This window comes from Bactrocera tryoni, chromosome 1, assembly GCF_016617805.1.
Source record: "Bactrocera tryoni isolate S06 chromosome 1, CSIRO_BtryS06_freeze2, whole genome shotgun sequence".
NCBI lineage: Eukaryota > Metazoa > Arthropoda > Insecta > Diptera > Tephritidae > Bactrocera > Bactrocera tryoni.
In genome coordinates, this window is record NC_052499.1 from 72,973,486 (window position 1) to 72,995,254 (window position 21,769).

Below are 21,769 nucleotides of genomic sequence, written 5' to 3' on the forward strand. Positions count from 1 at the left end.
CAATTGTATTTTGTGAACATAAAAAGTTGAAATAAAGTTCTGTTGTATTAAGATTTTGAATCGTGATTTAGAAATTTTGAAATGTAGTAAAACTAGATATTTTAATAATAATGGTAGTCAATTCATGACTCGTGGAATCACATTTTAGTCGTGCCTCTAATGAATAATATTTAAAAATAAAAATAATAAATACAAGGTGCGTTCCAAAGTAAACAGGACTTTTTGAATCTAGCGCCCGCTGGCGGCGCCATCTATATGTCGACTGGTACGTTAGAATCTGCTATCTTCTATTGTCCAGTGAGAATTTCATGACTTTTCATTGATTGGAAGTGAAGTTATTGCGTTTTAAGTGTCAGTATGTATGTGTTATCGGTGTGAAAATGAGCTTCGAACAAAGAGCCAACATTAAATTTTGTTTTAAAATTGGTAAACATTTTACCGAAACATTTCAATTGATGAAACAGGTTTATGGCGATGATTGCCTATCCCGTAGCAGAGTGCACGAGTGGTTTCAACGTTTTCAAAGTGGTCCTGAGGACTTAAATGACGATCAACATGAGGGCCAATCAAAATCCGTGATCACCGGAAATTCTATCGAAACTGTGCATGAATTCATTAAAAATCAGCCGAAATCGTCATTGAAATTCATGGAAATGAACATCTTCAAAACATCGATTTATCGCATTTTGACCGAACATTTGGGCTTACGAAAGGTGTCTGCACGATTTGTTCTGAACAAATTGACTGACGACCAAAAATTGCCCAGAATCTAACATTCGAAGGACATCATTAAAGAGGTTATTTGACCAAAAATCAAATTTTAACCATTAACTTCTCCCCGTATTCACCTGATATGGCACCGTGCGACTTCTTCCTTTTCGGAAAAATGAATTTGCCCATGAAAGGAAAACGTTATGCAGACGTAGAGGCCATTCAAAAGGCTTGCACCGGCATACTCTCGGCCATACCGACTAATGAGCTAAAACACTCGTTCGACATGCTTTTGGACCGTGCAAAAAGCTGTATTGAAGCAGAAGGAGACTATTTTGAATAAAAAAAATTGATTTTGCCGAAAAAACCATTTGCTCTGTTTTTTTTTTAAATCCTGTTTCCTTTGGAACAAACCTTGTAATATAAATATTTAATTTTTATTTAATTAATTTTTAACAAAGAAGTAACTAACTAGTATTTTTAGTAAATAAATATCCTCCACAGCCGTATTTCTTAAAGCATAAAAGAGTATAAAAAAATCTTTAACTTGATTTGGATCGATCGGTTTTTGGCACAGCTTTATGCTATAGTGATCCGATTTAAACAATATGTTCAGAAAACCTTGGACAAATAATCCGTGCCGAATTTCTTGCAGATATCTTTTCAAATGAGATAGTCTTTCATACAAAGACTTGATTTTGCTCGTCCCGTTTGTATGGCAGATATATTCTATAGTGTTCCGGTTTGAATAATGTGTCCAGTAAATGTAGCCTTGCCTTGGAAAACTCTCCTTGCAAAATTTCGTAAAGATATCTTATCAAATAAAAAAGTTTGCTCTACATGGATTTGTTCGATCAGTTTGCATGGTAACTATGTTCTAATTATAAAAATGAGATGTTCGCGTTTCCGACAAATGAGCAGTTTTTTGGAGATGAAATGACGTGTGAAAAATTTCAGATCAATATCTCAAAAATTGATAGACTAGTTCAGTCGACTAGCTTCGCTTCTCATTCCTGCTCTATTTTTAGTTTGCAGTTTAGTTAAAATTTTCTCTATAATTTCCTTCAGCTATACAGTTTTAGAATCTTTAAGTCATTACTGGAATAACCCACAGAAGTGCAACTTTAAAACAATGGGGCCTGTGGAAAATATAAAAACGAATACAGAGCATTTTATTGAGCAACTTTAGTATTGTTTACAATATTCTTTAACTATATGAGAGAAAATTTATTTTGAAAAATTTGATTTTGTTTAAACTTCTTTAAAAGCAATTGAATTGCCGATTGTTTGCACCACTAAATCACTCCCAACCGGGCATCATGCAATATGTACACTCATTTAACAGTAAATGCACAACTTATGCAAGTTGTTACGCCAAAATACAAACTGACGCCCCTCATGACTCAATGTGTAAGTCTGCATGTGTGACTCTGTGTGTGTGTGTATTTGTTGTGCAGTGTGCCTTAAGTTACGAAGTAAACTTGGCGGCACAAAAATAATAGGGGAATGAAGCCAGTGGAAAACTCAAATTCTCCACACTCTGTTGAAATCTACACACACTCATCCACACACGCACAACGGCATAAGCTGTTGGCACCTTAGTTACACACGCGTTTATACAAATACGAGTGTATATGTAGTGGTGTATGTGTTTATTATACACATATGCGCATCTGAGGTTATGCATGAAACATCTCGAAAATTATAATATGCAAAATTGCTTTTGCTTGCATTTGTATGCTTTCTTCGGCGTGCGTATGTAAGAGTGTGTGTATGGCAGTGCGCCGGTATGTGTCACCAGGCTATGCCGGCGTCTTTGATGAAATGCATTTAGTGCGCTCCAGTGCTTGCTGATTACGCTGCTCCTGCAGCGGATTTCTTCCATTCACTCAGCCCAATTTAGGAATTACACTACTCGGCAAGCACATGCATACATACCTACAAGCTGTGCCGTTCGCACGTCCAAATATGTGCGTACAATTGTATGGGTGTGTGTGTGTCTGGGGCGCTTCACGACCTTTTTGCTCACACCAACACCCATACATATTACATAACTCACGCCTTCTTTCCCTCCATCATTGTATTATATTAGTTTTTGGTTATTTCAAGCTTTTAATTTAATCTCACAATGACGTGAGATGGAGTTTTTAATTAATTTAACAAAATCTGTTGGCATTGTAGCCAGGGTTATTTTGGGGTCAAATCTGTTTTCGTAAACTGTAGCCAATGATAACAACTTAATAAAGTAATTTAGAAATGAGAAAATGCAAAGAAAGCAGATTTTTTTTTGCAAAGAAGACGTCACTACAGTGTATGATCGTGAAACTTAAAGCCAGGGAAAGAAAATAATTTCATTAAAATGTAGTGTAAAATTTAAACTCCTTTGTTATAATTTTGAATTTTGGCAAAATGTTCTTTTGCCTGTTGGTCTTTATTTTACATTCTTCTAACTTACCTTATTTAGATGGTCAAAAGTGGCCTCGAAAAGTAGTGAAGTATAAAGAAATGAAACATTAAAAGTTGCCTACAATTAGGCGCATCATTACTTTGAGCAAAGTCACAAGCCTAAAACGTTATTCTTTTTAGAAATGTTTCTAAATGTTAGCGCATCTTAAGAAAGAGCAGCCTGTCATAATATTAGTACTAATTTCATGACCACTTGATGATCATTACATCGGATAGAAAATTCACATCTTTTTTGCTACCTCCAGCTAGCACAGCGCTAAATACTTTGAGAGATGGAGAATTTTCACCCCTTTCAAAAAAGTACCACAATACTCTGAATTAACTTAAATGCTAGTCATTCGTCAAATATTTATATTCCTGTATACTCCATATGTTAGCTGTCTGACCGATCGGCTTTTTTTTTTGACGAAAATATATAGAGAACATAGCTCTGGTCCTCGTTCTCTACTCTTATAACTTCGAGGAAAGCATGGGAAGGCAAAACTCGTTCTAGCTTGGGGCTTCTTGACCACCGCATCGTCTTCGAAGTAGAGGTATTACTGTTCCGGAGCGCAGATTCCTTCAGAGTGGTGACTATCCACTCCTATAGTAGGGCCGTGATTTCGCTGACTGGGCGTTCAAGACTAGTGAAGGGATGTATTACGATTTACTTTATAAATTAAACACCGCGTTTTTATAAAAAGGATTACAAACATAACTTTATTAAATTGCTAGTATGATTGCAGAGAATTGGAGACTATGGCCAGTGTATAAAATTAATAAAAATAATGAGCGATCGCGTTCGCTGTGGTCTGCTGTGGTCCGTGGTTGCCGGTGATCTGTCTGTCTCTCTGTTCTTAATTCGTCTCCGTCAGTCCGGTCATTTCTGTTTTCTACACAGTGTTGCATTTTTATTTAAGATTATTGTCCGTTTACACATTCCGGACAATAAGTCCGCAACGGCGCTTTGCCTATGGTTAATATTCAACTACAGAAGTCTTTTCGTCTTGCTTCACAAAGGACTGAATGTAACAATCTTAGTGGGATCCTTCCTCCACGCCGACGGATCAGCCATCTAACGTGATCTGTGCGTAGTGGCAATCGGCTTACTGAGCGTACTGTTCGCAACACCAACATCCATCTTGGGACCCACTATTCATTATTGGAAAGAGAAAACATAGCAGCCGTAGCTGAGAATGCACACGAAGACCATAGAGAGTCGATTCGGCGCCGTTTGCAGCAACTTGGACTGACGTATGGAATGACTTGGCGCATTTTTCCTCGAGATCTTAAATTGAAAGCGTACAAAAGAAGAACTGCAGCCGCTCGACCTTCCTAAGCGCCATGGATTCACTCTATGGGCTCTTGAATCGCTCCAAGAAGACCCGAAGTTTTCGAACCAAATTTTGTTCAGCGATGAGGCACATTTCTGACTCCATGAGTATGTAAACAAGAAAAATTGCCGCATTTGGGACGAAGAGTAACCTGAAGAGATTCAAGAGCAGCCATTTCATCCAGAAAAACAACGGTTTGATTTGTTTTCTGGGCCGGTGGAGACATCGGCCCATATTTCTAAAAAAATAATGCCGGTGAGAAAAATGGCGACTGTTATCGCGTCACGATAACCGACTATTTGATGCCTGAAATTGAAGCTCGTGATGTTGGGGGACTTTCGGTTTCCACAAGACGGCACCACTTCCCAAACAGCACATTAATCAATGGATTTATTGAGAGAACATTTCGGGGAGTAGATAATTTCACGTTTTGGGCCTGCCGATTGACTACCAAGATCGTGTGATATCCCTGTGGGAATATGTAAAGTCTAAATTCTATGTGGACAACCCCGCTTCGATTCAGGTCTTGGAGCAAAACATTACGCGTGTCATTCGCTGGTTACCAGTCGAAATGCTCGACGAGTCATCGAAAATTGGACTCAATGCATGGACCATCTAGCCGCGACCAATATTTGAAAGAGATAATCTTCAAAAAAGTTAATGCCAAAGAATATTCTTTCGAATGATAATAAACGTTGTCCATTATATTTGATGTTTCTGTGTTTTTCTTTAAAAAAGTAGAGAACGGATCACTTTTTATATATGTATATGTATATATATTATAAAACTGAACAATAAAAGGGAAGACCAAACCCTTTGCAGAGTTTAAAATTTAACATATTCTAGATCGTTAGATTTTTTGAAGTTCGTTCACCTGGTTGTAGAGACCTTCGTAGATAAAAGCTCTGTTTTTATATTTTATAAAAAGTGGCCAAGTTTGAACTTAAAGAATTGTCTGGGGAATGCCTGGTTGATTTTAGGATTATGTTAAACCATTTTAAGTTTTGTATTTAATTGCCTAAAGTTTTTTATACATATGTATACTTATGTATAATTTTTTGTTCAAATTAACCTCAATTCTTTTCTGTTCGCCTTAAGGACACTTGAAGACTCCAATTTTAATGCGCCGCCGCTAGACTTGCTCGCATGACGCTTAAACTGCACTTTTCGATTTCACTTAAGTAAATAAAAATGTATTTCAGTTCTCACTTTTTTCCACCAATCTCCAGCACATACACTATGCAAAACCGTACAAACCAATCTTCTCCTCCAACCACAGCGTGTTTGTGATTGTGTTTGAGTTCGTAAAACTGTTTGTCAATATTTTTCTATGTAAATTATGAGAATAAATTACACAAAACAATCGACGAAACCGAAAAACAAGTCAATAAAAAATCACATTACACTCAACATGCCGCAGGGTAGGGTCGGCTGAGCGAATGCAATGCATAAAGTTGGCAAATGAGCGATAATGGAGATTGACAACGAACACCAACGAATGCACAGCGGCAACGCACTCGCAGGAGCGTGAGCAATAAATGAATGGGAATTACTGTGTCCGCGCGACGTTTGCGTCGGCGGGCAGCATGAACACGCCCATAAAATCACAAACGCTAAGTGGGTGGAGTGAACAAGACAATAAAAAATTAAAATGAAGACAATAATGACAATCACAAACCACAAATGTCAAAATAAATTATCAATAAATTTCGCGGAGAAAGCATAGCAAAGGACGATTGTGTGAAAAGCGTGCACATTCACCAACTCACCACACATTCGTTTGCCCTCCGGCCCAGCAGTAAACGCTTGTTTGAAGTTTATTATTTCATTTTACTTTTTATTTTTTGATTTTTTTCTGGCATCACTCATTTGACTCCATGGAGCAATTGTGGTAGCACAATGTACATACCGTTTCCAAGTAAATATATGTATATCTATGTTTGTCTGTTTAAACAGTTATTATAAATAGCGCAGTAAACACGCTTACCATAAATAATATGCAATTTGGGGCGGCTAGAATTTAAAAATTGCGCTCTACTGAATTATATGTGAAGTTCTCGATTCTGTCATACAACTGTAGTATAAATCTAGTCCTTAAGGCTAGTTCAGTCAGAGGTTTAGGGTGGGGAACAACGATGATTGGTTTAAAAATACAATTTTTATACTTTTTAAACCCTAAATGTAGGCAATACTTTATATTTACATTTTTTATGCAAATTTAATTACATCAATCGCTCTTCGGCAGGTAATCTCAAACATATGAATGAATTTTTTTAAGGAAAAGGTTTGGATATAAATGTATCGGGTTTAAACTTGTCCATAGAACAAAAAGTGAAGCGAAAAAAACACCAACGTTGCCTACAATTAGGCGGGAACATACCAATGTGAGATTATTGTTCAAATTTTTTTATTGAGATCGTTCAAAAGACCATTTTGTAGACCAGAAAATTTACTACAAAGCTATAAGCTTTTCTTTTTATAATTTTTTTGCATTCAGTTATTAAATTCATTAAAAAAAAAAATCTAGAAAATAATCAAGCTTTAACCGATAATATCTTTTAAACTATTAGGTTACGAAAAACTCGCATGAGACAATTTTGTGCAGCATTAAATTTTCTAGGAAGTTTATGAGAAGAGATATTTGCCAAGTAATTGGAAGCGAGATTAGAATTTTTCGCTTTGATAATAAGAAAAAAATAGAAAGCTGTAAGGCGGAGGACTTTCCCGTTACAATTAAGAGCTCATAATCGAAGAGACTTTCTTCAAAGTGTCTAAAAACCTATTTTTCAAAGTACCAAGCAAAGAAGATAAAATTATTTTTGACCTGCCCCAATAACTACCCTTGTAACTATAACCTTCTCACATGCCTAAGCTTGAGCAGTGGTTTAAAAAAGATTATAACGGTACCTAAAACAGATGGTTAAATTCTTCAGATTGTTTCGAACTGTTTATTTGCTGAATGTTTATAGCGGAACGAACAACAACAATGAGACAAAAATTTGCATTAAAAACTCCTACAAAGGGTATTTTCCAAGCCATAAAATCATGCAAAAAGTATCAGGGTTGTTGTTAGAAATATTTTATGAAAGATTGGGCCACCTCTCTGATTTTGCGACTTCGATCGGTGGATCGAAAGAACCCACTGACAAGTGAACAGGAAGATTGGGTTCATACTACGATAAAAGGATTGATGGGAGAAATTCAAATGGAGAAGCATTTCGGTATTGGACTAAACTAGTTGTTATATATGTAAGTAAAAAAGAAGAAGAGGAGCAATTCTTCGGTACGACCGTAAACGAATGTGTAGGGTGTAGGGTATACAATAAACATGCTAAAAAAAAGTTTCCCCCACACAGTAAAATTTCAAGCATTCCAAGTCCACTCGCGTTCAACCAAATAAATCGAGGTGGCGTCAATGACAACAATACAACAAGCGCAAAAACAGCGGTGACCACAGTAATGACCAGCAATAACAGCAGGAGGGCAACAACTACAACACATATAAAATGTAATGAAAACAGTTAAAAGCGATAAAAAAAACTACAACGAAAAATGAAGAAGAAAGCTAGATGATAAAAAAAACACGGAATAAACAAATACAAATCCAGAGCAATAAACAAAAAATAACATCAGCACAGCGACAAAGGAGGATGAACTCAAAGCGTTCGCATTTGGTGAGGAAAAAGTTCACAAGTACAGCGAGGCAACAACAACAGCGCTTAAGAGCGAAGCGCGAAAATGTGTTCGCATAATGACCAAAATGGCGTTGTAAAGCGTAAAGCAATAACTGCGCGAAAAATAATGTTTAAGCCATAATAAATATTCATTTCCTCTGAGTTGTAGTGCTTCCTCTTTGTTTTTTCATTTTCAACAGACTCTTCAAGTCATTGTTGAAATTTAGATTATTGCTGAGAATCATTGCCAGGTTTCCAACCACCACAGCTCCCCTAAGCTTTTTTCGTTAACTTTGAACATTTGTCAGTTTAGGAGTCTAAAGCTAAGATTGACGGAGAGCTCATTAAAGAAAAATCGCCTTCCAACCTTTCCTACAGGCTTCGACTCATCCGTGAAAAATTTCACTGCGCCTCCCCTTTACCGAATCCCCCCATCCACATCTCCCTCGTACGTTTGCTGATAGTAAAGAAAAAGCCGCCAGAAGTGGCCTCTGCGACACAGTGATCCAAATTTTCAGGAATGCGGTTGAAGGAAGAGAGAATTTCGGAATTGGAAGATATTTCAAAATAACAATATGGTTTTCATTGTCTTCATTGCGTACAGAGTCTGCTCCCATGTTTCAGATCAATGTTTTCTTGCAGTAAAGCATTTCAGCTGACATCAGTAAACCCATTTTATACAATTTTATCATTCTAATGCCTCAGATTTTTTGTGAAGTACCTCAAATTCATGAACAAAGAATCATAAACACGCATCTTTTCGGGAAGTTTAACACTTTTTGATCACACGGTCTCTGTCACGGTTGATGTTTTTCTGTGCGCAATGCTATGTTTTTTCAAAGTAATGGGTTTGATTTACTGCATTTAATGCCAGATCTGTGAAGTCTGTCCGGGATTGTATTTAAAGATACTTTTAAATACTTTGCACTTTGCTTAAAATTTTTTTTATACTGAGGACTCGTCTTTTTCAGGGCACGACATCACACATTAAGAAGATCGAAAAATCTGATCGAATTGTACTCTTCAGTGGTCGTTATTTTTTGAGCTCACTGTACATCTCCTCGTGTTTAAAGTAAAGGACGCTTAACCTAATTTTGGGTGCGCTTCGATCTTATCTCAAACATGGTGGACTATACAAGTTTTTACTGCCTTGAAGTTCTTATTGGGAGCAAAAATTTTTTTGATAGGTGGCTGTGAATAAAAGTTTTTACCAAACGATTCATTACATTTACTAATGTTTTGACGACATAATATTTCAACTCTTAGCAATCATTAACGGACGTCTGGGAGTATTTTACCATGAAATTTCAAATACATTTACGATTTTTGGTTAATGCAATTTGTCTACAGAAAGCTTTTCAATGGTGAAAATTCTCGCAATCGTTAACTTAAGGGGAGAACGCAGATAGATTTGCTATACCCTAAGATTAAAAGAAGTTTTTTTCCTTTCAACGCCTGCTAACAGCTATTTGTTAATGTTAAAGTAAATAATAGATATGAAGAGCTAAAATACATTTAACAGTGTCCATCCATAGTGTGACTGTAAACATTTGCGTCTCTCTATTATCAAACTTCTCTGTTAGTAAATAAGTCAATTGTCACTTAAGCTACAATATAGGTGGTCAATTATTGGACGATGCATTCTAAACTGAAATATTGTTTTTTCATGCAAGAATGGTCACTGGCGCTCATTTATCTGTATCACAATAATAAATTTTACGAGTTTGCATCTGAAATCGCCACTTTTAACTTAACATTATTTTATATGCTTTCGATATACATATATAGTTAGTTATATAGTACTTACATAGTTTATCAATTTACCCTGTGAATTTTAACACTTAAAAGAGTTCAAATGGTAGCTTAAGAGAAAACTTCCTTTATATTGAAGCTTTTAATTTATCTAAAGGGGGAAATAATTTTTACGATTTACTTAATATCGTCAAAAATGTAAGTGCTGTTCTGTGCCTGCTAAGTAAATAATACTGTTAATGTAACAGCAAATGTTGATTACATTAATATTTTCCAGCGTAACTGTTAGCGGATTGCAGCTAACTGAGAGAAAAACGTTGAAATTTCAGTTCATTTTCTTAACATTATTTGTCTCTTCACTCATGTTAAATATTTCAATTGAGTTTTTTGTGAATCGCTAACATTTTCATGAGTGCTAAATGCGGTAAACTCAAACAGAATGCAAATGCAGGGCAAACAGAGGTCAGTTCCATAGTTGCTGAAATATCAGCGAGCAATTTATTTCTTGTAAGGAATTTGAGCTCGTAATGAAAGCTATAAAGTGTGTAAAGAGGAAATACTTTTAGAAGTTTTTAATTATTTTTTGCCAAATTTTTGGGTTTTGGTTTCTAAATATATACAAATTTAAATAGGATTAGTTAAGGTATCGATAAAAGTTGCACATGTTGGGTAGAAACGATATCCTGTTGTCGAAATCAACTATCAAATCAGCTAACAAAATAAAACATTACCTGCTGATTTAGGCTGATTACGGCAATATTTTTTTGGAAAAAGAGACCACTCAAAGAGATTAGTTAATTTGCCGTTTTGCAGACGATTATTGGTATTGAAAGATGTAATATTCGATGACTCCAAAGGATTTGCTGCTCTTAGAACATGTACTACAACCAGATACTTGCCCGAGCCAGCTATCCCATTTGTTGTGGATGCCTTGAAATCGTCTCTTAACTGGAAATACATATAACTAGTTAGCCGCCTCTGAACGGCTGAGGTCTTTTATAAGTATTATTGTAAAAAAAGGCGTAGCGCTTTGTCATTAACTGGCGGGTTCTGAGCTAATAATATTTGAAGGTGGTTAGAACACAGTGCTGCGTATATGACAGTAATGCGTACCTCTAACCACTACCCCACGATAGTGACACGCAGGAGTTACAAAATAGTAAAAGAATTGCATTCTAGTTTTAATTAATTAAAAAAAGAATAAAGTGTTGCCTACATTTAGGGTGAATTTGAATAAACAAGAGGACGAGCACACAAGAATGATATGTGTGGTTGGAAGTCAACTTGTAGCAGCTGAATTATGTGCACGCAGAGCATAATATTGTTAATGCTGTATTCTAACAATACTTATCTCGCAGTACTTGAATTACTTAAATGTTGTTTACAGCTTACTTTATTTGTGTTGGCTTTCTTGTTGCCTAAACAAGGTCATCAATGTAATTAAGAATAGTATCTTCTCCACTAGTAAATCATCTATTATAAAAATGAAGATTTCATGACCTTTCTCTTACAACCACCACGCTGCAAAAACTTTACTCGCATAACTAAATCAAGAATATGCAAACCATAACGATATGTAGCAACGCAGTGCACCTCACCAACTGGATGACTGTTCAACAACCTTTGCAAATATGTTTTCTTCAATCCCAACAACTGTTAACTCCACTAATGGAGCTACTAAAACTCACCACACAAAAGAAGTCAAAATGCGCGCCTGTAAGTATGCAGCACTGTTTGCTTTGTCCTTTTGAAGGGTACTAGCGTGAGCATTCGGCAATGCGGAGCACGCTCTCAAGCGCTCTCCGCTGTGTGCCGGTGCGGAGCGCTGTGTTGAGTTTTCGGAGCAACGCGCTTTTTTCGCATTACTCTCGTTTTAGTTTCGGCTGCCTGACACAGTTCAACATCTGTGTCCCCGCCTCACTGACTTTGTTGGCGCTTTCAAACTGTTGCATCAACGAGCGCTTTTCGCAGTGCGAAATCGAAACTACAAATCAGTGTAGACGGTCGATTGAAAGCGAATGGTTGCCAGACGTTAGTGAGTGCACCTTAAAAGCTTGCGTACATACGTAGCGGTAAAGCGCGGTAGTGCAACAAATAACGCGCAGAGATTAATAGGGAAACTGTAAATGGTAGGCATTTATGTTGTTATAAGGAAAACTTGGCGGTGTACGGGATATTTTTTGTTAAATTCCAGTAACGACTGGCAGCTTGCATTACGAATTTTGTTAACTTTAATGTATTGCGGGTCGAAACAGGTGGCTTACGGCCACCTCGACCCCACACGCACGTCACAAAGCATACTTACATACATACTTATGTATATACATGCCATTGTCGTGGCTTATAACGAGAGATTATCTACTTTGGCAAATTGAGATTGAGATTTTCCCTACACATTTCGTCGGTGCTGCGCCCTCAGTTAATAGCACTCACGTCAGCAGCAGCAGCAGCAGCACCGCACTCGCTAGTGTGTCAGGTCACTGCCATTATACGAGCAGAACACACGACATACATACATACGTACATACCATGCATTGTAGCGCCTCGTGCTTGTGTGCGTTTGTTTGAGTTGGAGAGTGCAAGTGAAGTTGGTAACGATTTTGGTTCGCTTGCGGTGCCTGTGTCTCCTGCATGGCGCTCGTGCACATTCCCACTCGCATACACACATACATACATACGTACAGGCACAGAAAATGCAGTTAGTTGCAGCTATTCGTTAACGGCCGGAATTGGTCGAACCTTTACACCGAATGCGTGTTGAGTAACTGTAAAGGCAAAAACCGTAAACAACAAGAACAAATATGTTCGTTGGCTCGTACAACATTTTCTTCGCGTGTTATCCTCAGGATAGCAGTTGGCATTTATAACTAAGCTGCTGTGCTCAGTTTTCATCCTGTCGGTTTTGTCGCTCTTAAACTCATCGTCATACTCAACGACGAGTAAGGCAAAGGCGACGGTAAAGGCAGCGGCAACGGCAACGACGACAATTGCGTGTTGTATTTTGATGCTACATCTCTTGTTGTTGTTGTTGCGTTCCTTCCATGCGTGCCATATACATACATGTATGTATGTAGTGTAGGCTTTGCAGCGAACAATTCCACTTCGAGCACTACGAGTCGAACATATTCGAACGTAGAGCCGAGCGCACGTCGTTTTGCACGGCTTGCGTATTCAGCACATCGTTAGGGCACGAAGTTGCGAGGCATTTGTTGGTTGCTGAGCAGCCGTGGCTCATTCACGCCGGAACGTTGCGATTGTTAGTGTCGAATACGTCGCTTGTACGCGTTGTTGCCATTGCGCTTTAGAGCAAAATTTCCTTAAATAAGTACGGCATTTAAATTTTTACTCGGTCACACGCCTGTATGCATGTGTATGTGCTGCGATGCGTGCGTGCGTGCGTGTTTTGCGTGCATTCTAATGCGTGAGTGCAGTCAAGTGTGGATTTGTTGATGTGTGTGAGTTTGGCAGAAATGATTAATTTAATTACTATTATTTAAAAAAAATTACAATCAATTACAATTGATTACAAGTAATTACAATAAATTACCAGTAATTAAAACTATTAATTGTTAAGTGTGAGGAAAACTTTAAAACGAAAGTGTTAAATATTGTCGTGCAAGCGTTGCAATTAAAAGTGTCGCGTTCTATTTCCGTAAATAACACAGTTTCGACCTCCCCACTTATTAGCAACTGCAGTGGAGAGCAAAATTTCACACATTACCAAGTGCTGTCGAACACACTCGCATACAAATAAAGCAAAGTGAGCACAAGTGCATAATAGAAAAGCGTATTTTCGTTGAGATTTCGTGTTGCGCCGCGTTTTATTAGCCCACAACTGCTTACATACTTACATGCATACGTAATAGCAACAATTGTACAATCAAATTAACGCTCTAACACATTATCCGGACACACGCACATAGCCACAGCAGAGTGTTAATGTTTGTACTGCGTGTGATACAGGGCGTATGAGTGCTCCAGTTCCACCAAACAGATATTTCTGATTTAGCGCACAAACGCAGACCTACTAACACACATAGCCAAAGATAGGCATCGTTATACATATACATATATACAGTAAATACAAGTAGCTGCTGGTGCGCCAAGCGAAATTGTTGCTAAACGCGCGCGCGTGTGTGTGTGTGTGCGTAGTGCAGTGAATTTTTCATGAGCCAACGAAATTTGTGTTGCTGATTTAACACAGCCACAACAACACAGGAAAACAAAAAAATAAAAACGCCAAAAGCCAAAAAAATAACAATAACAAAAAAGAAGAATAAGTCAAAAACCACAACAAAAACAAGTAAAAGAAGAATAAGTAGAGTTTCTATTTCTCTGCTATTTTGTGTGCAAAATATTCGCTGTTTCTCCTTTTGCTACTTGCCTTGTTGGTACTGACGCTGGCGCTGCGCTGACTTGGCACGCATATTTTTACAGTTTACGCCATAATTCAATTCGTTTTTCATTTTCGCAAACTCATTCAAGCGCTTTTTAAGGATACTCGCGCGGCTTCAGGCGGCAAGCTTAGCATACTGAATGGCGCGCAGTCAGCGTTAGTACGCACTAACACTTAGTCAAGAGGCTAGCTTGCATGTGCGTTTTTGTTTGTTTTGTTGTTGTAATTTGTGTGCATAGCGTGTAAATTAAATTATTTACAGTTGGCGTACGCTGACGTGCTGTAATTTATGCGAAATAGCACCAAAGCGCCTAAATGTAGGCAACACTGCAATACAAATAATTCACAGCAAGTCGACGCTGCGGCAAGCGGCTTTCCACAAGCAGTGTTTTACACTCGTGAAAGCAATTTCAACAAAATAAAAATAAATAAATAAAATTTAGCAGTAAAAACAACAAAAACAAAATTAAAATTTTGCAGTAAAAACAAAAAATAAAATTTAAAAGTAAAACAACAATAACAAAAATAAAATTTGAAGTGAAAAAACAACAAACAAATTTTACTTAAAATTAAAAAGTATCATCCCAACAAGTGCTTGCCACCAGCGACTGCAACTTTCATTTGCTGCCACTGACAAAACATAGCCAGCCATATCCCCAAATGAAGTGACAAAAGAAATTGCTGCAGAAGTTCTGAAACAAGTGCGAACACAGCAAAACAAGAATAAAATAAACAAAACAAAAAAAGAATTTAGTGTAAAAGTGAGAACACAGTGTAAACGCTAAACAACAGGTGAACTTTGCAACTTAAATATTAACCTGCGTCTCCGAGGAAAATTTCATGAGCACTACATACTTGCAACCGACACAAAAGCTGCTGAACTGGTGAGTGCCGTTGTTGTTGTTGTTTTTGTATTAGTTTTTCTTTCTTTTGATAAACTTTTACATTCACTTTTTGTTGATTGCGGAAGCTGCAGCCGTTTCTGTTGTTGTTGCTTTTTCCTTTTCTGCTGTTGTGCTATTTACCGTCGTGCTTTATTACAGCTGAGAGTTCGTAAAACACTTTAATTAATAGATTGATTGCATTGGATACGAAAGGAGGCACAGTTATTTGGTGCTTATGTCTTCGCTGTTTATGTGCTTAGTGTTTGGAGTGCAAGCTTCGATTAATGCAAAAGGACGAAAAAGAAGAATAAGCGATTTAATGATAAACTATGTTTGGAGTTTGTGTTTCAGACTTGAGCTTAGGTTATCGAACTTTTGTGGTTGAGTCATCCAGACTGAAAATAGTTCACTACTTTTATAGGAGATATTTGTGAATTCTTACATTTTCGTAAATATAATTGAGGATATTTTTAGCATTCAAAAACTCGTACTTACTTTTTTTTATTAAATAAATAATAAAATATTGTTTTTTGTTGAATTTTTTTTATATTACCAGTTAAAAAAAATTAAGATCGAATTATTTTTAATGCTCTTAAATTAAGCCATGTGAAAAAATTTATTTCTACAGTGTTCTTTAACCTGTGAAATTGTAAAAATATTTTTTATTTTTTGTTGAATTTTGTATAATAGTTTTTTTACTACCAATTTAATAAAAAAAGTACACTTTTTTTTCTACAAAACAAGATAGCGAGTAAAAAATAATAAAAATATCGCTATCTAGTTTTGCAGAAACTAAATTTTTTATTAAATTGGTAGTATACAAAAGTATTATATGCAATTCAAGAAAAAAAATAAAAATAGTTTTGTTTTGTTGAATTTTGCATAATATGTTTGTATACTACCAATTTAAACATTTGTTATACTCTCGCAACAAAGTTGCTAAGGAGAGTATTATAGTTTTGTTCACATAACGGTTGTTTGTAAGTCCTAAAACTAAAAGAATCAGATATAGGGTTATATATACCAAAGTGATCAGGGTGACGAGTAGAGTTGAAATCCGGATGACTGTCTGTCCGTCCGTCCGTCTGTCCGTCCGTGCAAGCTGTAACTTGAGTAGAAATTCAGATATCATGATGAAACTTGGTACACGTATTTCAGGCATTTCCATATACAGTTCAAAAATGGAAGAGATCGGATAATAACCACGCCCACCTCCCATACAAAGGTTATGTTGAAAATCACTAAAAGTGCGTTAACCGACTAACAAAAAACGTCAGAAACCCTAAATTTTGCGGAACGAACTGCAGAAGGAAGCTGCACCCAGACTTGTTTTAAAAATCGGAAATGGGCGTGGCGTCGCCCACTTATGGACCAAAAACCATATCTCAGGAACTACTCAACCGATTTCAATGAAATTCGGTATATAATATTTTCTTAACACTCTGATGACATGTACGAAATATGGGTGAAATCGGATCAGAACCACTCCTTCTCCCAATATAACGCTTTTTTGAATTCCATCTGATGCCTTCTCTGTATAATATATACATTAGGAAATGAAAATACAATTCAATACTCAAAGTACACAAATTGATCTAATCTAATTAATTTTACAGCAAAATAAAAAAATATGTAAATGTCGAATAATGAAATCTCGATTTTCACGAGAGAGTATAAAATGTTCGGTGACACCCGAACTTAGCCCTTCCTTACTTGTTTTTTTAATTTATTCACTATGTAATTTTGCAGAAACAAAATTTTTGTAATTTAATTAAAAAGCGTTGCCATTTTTTGAAAAAGTAAAATTAATTTTATGAACAATTTAAAATATAATAATAAAAAAAAATGTATATACTTTCGGCAAAATTGGCAATTTTTAAAATGCCGAATTGAATAAAAAATACCATGTAAAAGAAGTGTATAGTATAAAAAATTAAAAAAAATAATAGAATATTTAACACGGAACGAAACGAGATTATCACTTATATGGAAATGATCAAAAAATCGGATAAAGCTTTTTATGTAGAAATAAAATTCAGGAAATTTATTTCATAATTTCTTTTGGTTGCTTTAATTTTCTGTGTCCAAGCAAGTTAAGTGTACAAAAATTTTGTTGCACAATCACAATCTGCTATATTACAGAGTCCCGTAATACTTTGTGAGCTGAAAGCCTGAACGAAGGCAACATTTTTTATTTATTTGTAAAAGTAGAAGTCTAAAAAAGGGAATGGTTATGAAAATCGGAGGCTTTCTAAATATAAATATACACCGAATTTTATATAGAATGATTCTTGGGTTTTTGACTAAGCAAAATATTTATAATTTATTTCAATTTTAAATAGGTTTTTTTTCTTTAGTGCACTTTAAACACGATTTTTTTGTTATGTAAAATATTTAATGAAATTATATTTTCCACATTTTGATTCAATACTTTTGGCCATCCTTCGGGCAAGAGATTGATCTTCGCAGGCCAAAAACTGAACCAAGTGGTTTTAGAGGTCCTGATTTGAGAAAAAAGTTCTTCCATCCAAAAAATTTTACAGAGACCGCAACAATTAATGGTAATATAGCATATTTGGTGGGTTTGTCAAAAATTAATAACTTCTTTGACATTTGATACGAAAATCAGAGTCATTAATGCGACAAAGCAAATTTCGTTCGGTAAGAACATGAGAAACCCATTGATAGTAAAACAGTAGAATATGCTGAAAATGCTGTTTTCGATCTGCCATCTTCGATAGGACACCAAACAAAAAATATTCCAAACAAATGTAAGAAAATTGTTTACAAACAAGCCTTATTGTATCAGCTGTTCAAATGTATAATGATAAGGCGGTTAGATGGTTTATTAAAATAAATAATTAGTAATTCATACAATAATATTACATTTACATAGCTATTTAAGTAACAAATTATTAACTAATGCTTCTTTCAGTAAAATTTGTTTCCCTTCAAAATAAGGATTCCTAAACAAAGGCGGTCAAATAAAAATTTAAACTTTGACAAAAAAAAAAAAACATTGGTTTGAAAGTATATTTAGTAATTTTGCTTCGCGTCAAATTTTCTAATATTTTCATTAGAATATGTATTACTCAATTAACGTTTCATTTTGGAGTCCAAAATTTACCAAAATTGCTCAATTCGATTAAAATCCGGTGATTGAGTTCGCCAGTTCAGTTTTTGATTAAGCTATCTTCAAGACTATTTGAAAGCGAGTAGTTGGGCGATATGTGTGTTTGGTGTCATTATCTTGCTGAAAAGTAAACGACCCCAAAATAAATTTTTTCCGTATTTATTGTAAAATTTTCGCTAAGAATGTCAACATACTATGTAGCATCCGTCTACACCAACTTTAGTGAAACAGTCACAAACCATGAGAAAATCTCATCCATGCTTTACTAATGATTGTGTGCACTGTAGTTTTAAGCCATCAGAAGGTTTACACCTCATCCGCTTACGATTTTTTTTATACCCCTTAACTCGAATTTGAATTCATCGGACCAAATTACTTTATCCTCAAATGTGATTAGCATATCTTGTTTTGCAAGCTCTAGTCTTTTTATTCCTATTCGCGATTGAAATCATAGACGGTTTTTTGCAACATACTTTTTTAAACCAAATGTTCGTAGTTTCCTTTGCATTGTACTAATAGAAACATCCAAACCAAAACTTTCGATCAACTCCCTCGGTGAATTTTTTAGGGGTTTCAGCAACTTTACTTTTATGGAACTTTTGGGCTTTGGACCTCCGCCGAACTGAGTCTTGCATGTCTTCCTTTTCTTGAATATTTCAAAAATCTTTCTTGCCCCTTCGATCGAAATGGAATATGTTTCCTATCTTCTACAATTAAGTACCGAATTTTTTTAGTTTTCCGCATTTTTCACTAAGAACAGAACAAACAGAAATCCACTTAACAAATGCAAATTTATTAAATTTGTAGTAAATTCCGGTTTTACTTTGAAAATTTATTTATAACAATTATAAGCTCACCAGCCAAGACTAATAATTGTTTTTTTGGTTGTTTTTAATTATATTTTTACTTTCATTTGAAGCCTAGTTTATAAGAAAATAGTCTAACATTTATTTATATTTCGGCAAGTCGACATGGATTGTTTTGACTATTTGGTGTATTAATTTTTCGAAGACTATTTTGAAACTTTTAGATTTAGATTTTTTGAATGCGATTTTATATAAAGAGGTTTGAACGATGATGCGGATCTATGTATGAAAGCAATTTCCTTAGATTCTTTTTCAAAAATAAAAACAAATATTTTTAATAATTTTATTGCTAGCTTAACGAGTGCAATTCTGTCTGTAAATCGTTATTAATTTCAAAACTCTTCTCTGAATTGTTTGTAAAAAAAACGTTAACTTAATGCACGGCAAGAAGAAAATAATTGTCATAAATATTAAATGAGAAATTGAGGGACTCTCTATCTGCACATTCAGCCAAATCTGTTGTTTTTTAAATATAGTACTAACTTGACTAACCTCTTAAGTGTCCAGTAAGTTAGAAAAGTGTCTTTTAAATTATTTTTGGAGAAGCTAAAGCATGGAAAGAGAGAAAAAGAGTTGACTTTTACTATATTTTGACGTTTAATGCTCAGAAATTGCTAGGCTAATAATTAAAAAAAGACCTTATTTGAGGTTAAAATGGTTGTGAGATTTTTACTATGCAAAAATTAAGCTTTTGACAACATTGTTTTACAAAATTTTCTTAAGGTTGTATTCTACTTTAGAAGCATGAATTTCACGAAATTTTTAAAGTGTCGTAAAAAAAGGCAATTAATATTATTACTATCCATTTTTTTATGGTGTTTTTATTGATATCTTAAGAAAACAGAAAAAAAATTTTACAAAAAAATATTAAAAATTAAAATAATTAGAGGGGGGAGAGACAGGTGTATACAAAAATGGCGCATCCTGGTGACATTGATCCTGACTCTTCTGGTGGTCTGAAAAAAAAAACAAAAGAAATTCTTAATCAGTAAGGATGCTGTTATAGTCCCTACCTCAGGGAACACGAAAACAAATTTTTTTAAAAATGGCGACTGCCTGAAAATAAAAATAATTTTTTACGCTTTTTTTTGAAATTCCTGAATTTTTTTAAAACATTAAAAACAAAAATTTTGACACGATGCTTATAGGAACGATAAAGGATTATATAAAGAAGGTTCACACAAAGTTTCAAGTAAATTGGTTGTATAGAACTTGAGATAATGCCGGTACCGTGTGGAAAAAAGTAGTTTCGAGAAAAACGCGTTTAAAAAATTCGATACGGCCGAACCGGGCTAGGTACTGCGTCACTAGAGTAACTGCAGCTCTTAAAATAATTTTAATTTTTAAAAATCCTTCGGAGGATATGTTCTTAAGGGTCTAAACTTCAAATATATGAAAAAAATCGAATTTTTCAAAATTCTAGAGTAGAATATCCCCTAAATGTATTTAAACCGAAGTTGATATCTTTAAACGATTTTTCTTTTAGACTATGCTTTCGTGAAACTTTTGACTAACACCAAATCTTTTTATGTAAGCTAACTATTGGTAAGGCTATCCTCAAACGCAGGTATTCTAAAGAATAGCTACTCCGCATGCACTTCGTAACTGAAATCCAACTGGTACCACAAATAACCAAAACTAGTCCGTGTACTTATTAGCTTACCAGACTAACATAACCTATTTATTGGAAATGTTATGCAGTTTAATTTTTTATTAAATGCAACTCATTTTAACCAAGCTTAAGTGAGCTTTAATCTTCGAACATGTTATTGCTTTAAAAATACTCAGAACTTGAACTTGAATTATTTCTGCAAAAATCGATAAGCGATAATTAAATACGCGCATTACCAATTTCAATCCACCTTCATAAAAGTGCTTCAGTTTTGAGTTTTTCTACTTAAACCCATACACATACACATGCATTTTAAGCCCGCCAGCCGAACTCGACCCCAGCACCGCACTTATTAAACGGCAATCTGTAAACAAACAAAATTGACTTCTTTTTAATTAACCGGCCTTACGTGATTAACAGCCGACGCGTCGTTGTCTTCATGCCGCCCGCACCTTTAATTGACGCTTTTTAATGTCGCACGACTTGCTGCTGCCAGCGCTGCCTCTGCTGCCGTTACTTTTACAACGTTTTCGCCGTCCAATTTGCCGCGCCATAATGACAACGGGCAGCAGTCCCCAGCGAGTGCGCGCGCACAATGTCCTGCTAATTTTTCATGTAACAAATGAAAATGCAAAAACAAGCGAAAACAAAAAGCGCACACATCCACATGCATGCATGTAAGTATGCATCTACACATGTGCGTGTGTGTGTATGGGTATCGGACAATTGCGCGCTGAAGCTGTCATCCGTTGGTCGTGTGCGCGCTTTTTTCGTCCGCGTCATGCGCCGCACTTAATCATATTAACCCGCAAATAGAGTGTGGCAGCGTGCGCTTGCATGTGTAGGTGTGTGTGTATGTGTGTATTATTGCTCGTGCGTGTGCATGTGTTGGCGTGTGGGTGTCACCATCACACATAATAAAACATTTAAATGATGGCACTTAATTTAATTGTTCCTGCCGT

The 21,769-nt window shown here is 35.7% G+C and overlaps 1 protein-coding gene across 4 annotated transcripts in view; it reads left to right on the forward strand.

Moving 5' to 3' along the window:
- Positions 1–11,954: 11,954 nt before the first annotated feature.
- LOC120782175 (protein CEPU-1) overlaps positions 11,955–21,769 on the forward strand; it is a 499,499-nt gene continuing 489,684 nt past the window's right edge. For 2 of the 4 annotated variants that reach the window (XM_040114312.1, XM_040114315.1), the window contains exon 1: positions 14,826–15,196. The gene's annotated coding sequence lies outside the window, so the exon portion shown is untranslated. Of the gene's footprint in view, positions 12,046–13,224; positions 13,242–14,825; positions 15,197–21,769 lie in introns of those variants that run through there. The other 2 variants (XM_040114313.1, XM_040114314.1) reach the window with 2 other exon arrangements.